We start from the raw sequence: 693 nt of genomic DNA, 5'->3' as shown, positions 1-693 counted from the left end.
TGAGATAGTAGGATTGCAAATTCACGCCCAGCCCAGGCAACTTAGACCCTGTCTCAATTTTTTTTAAAGGGCTGGGGATATTGCTCACTGCAGAGGCTCTGGGTTCATTCCAGTGCCATAAAAAGAAGAGGACTGAAAGAATGAGGTAAGAGAAAGTATTTGAAGGAATAATGGCTGGAGCTTTCTATATTTGGTGAAAGTCACAAATATTACATATTTTAAGAAGTTCCATGATCCTGTACTAGGTTAAACTCAAACATGTAGGTGCATTGTAGTCGAATTGCTGGAAAGCAAGTATTAAAAGCGAAAATTTGGGCCACCTGGTGCTTACCACAGGCAGAGTTCTCAACACTGACTGTATAGAAGAAGGAGGCAAAGTAAGTCCCCCATATGCACCTCAGCCCAGGCCTTGTGCCTTATGTGTCTTGTGAATGGGAAATGGGGGAAAAAGGAAACATGTTCAGCCATGGGGGTTGAGGGAGCATATTGCATGTAGAGAACGACTCAAAACTGCCGACTTCTCATCAGAAACCATGGAAACCAGAAAAGAGTGGAATAGCCTTTTTTTTACACAAACATTTATTGGTACATTTTAGATATACATAATGATAACATTCATCAGGGAATTTGTATCTGTACATGATAAATCTTGCTGCTTTTTTTTGGTACTGGCACTCGAACTTGGGACCTTGA

General features: G+C 41.0%; 1 non-coding gene across 1 annotated transcript; it reads left to right on the top strand.

Annotated features, from left to right (window-relative positions):
• The first annotated feature begins 314 nt into the window (after positions 1-314).
• On the top strand, positions 315-442 carry LOC117287285. The gene has a single exon (XR_004518519.1). It is a non-coding gene; the product is annotated as a small nucleolar RNA SNORA51 (small nucleolar RNA).
• The last annotated feature ends 251 nt before the right edge of the window (positions 443-693 follow it).

The sequence above is a fragment of the Fukomys damarensis genome, unplaced genomic scaffold, assembly GCF_012274545.1.
Source record: "Fukomys damarensis isolate Sample0158 unplaced genomic scaffold, DMR_v1.0_HiC HiC_scaffold_22, whole genome shotgun sequence".
In the NCBI taxonomy this organism is placed as follows: domain Eukaryota; kingdom Metazoa; phylum Chordata; class Mammalia; order Rodentia; family Bathyergidae; genus Fukomys; species Fukomys damarensis.
This window is presented reverse-complemented; position numbering and strand designations above follow the sequence as displayed.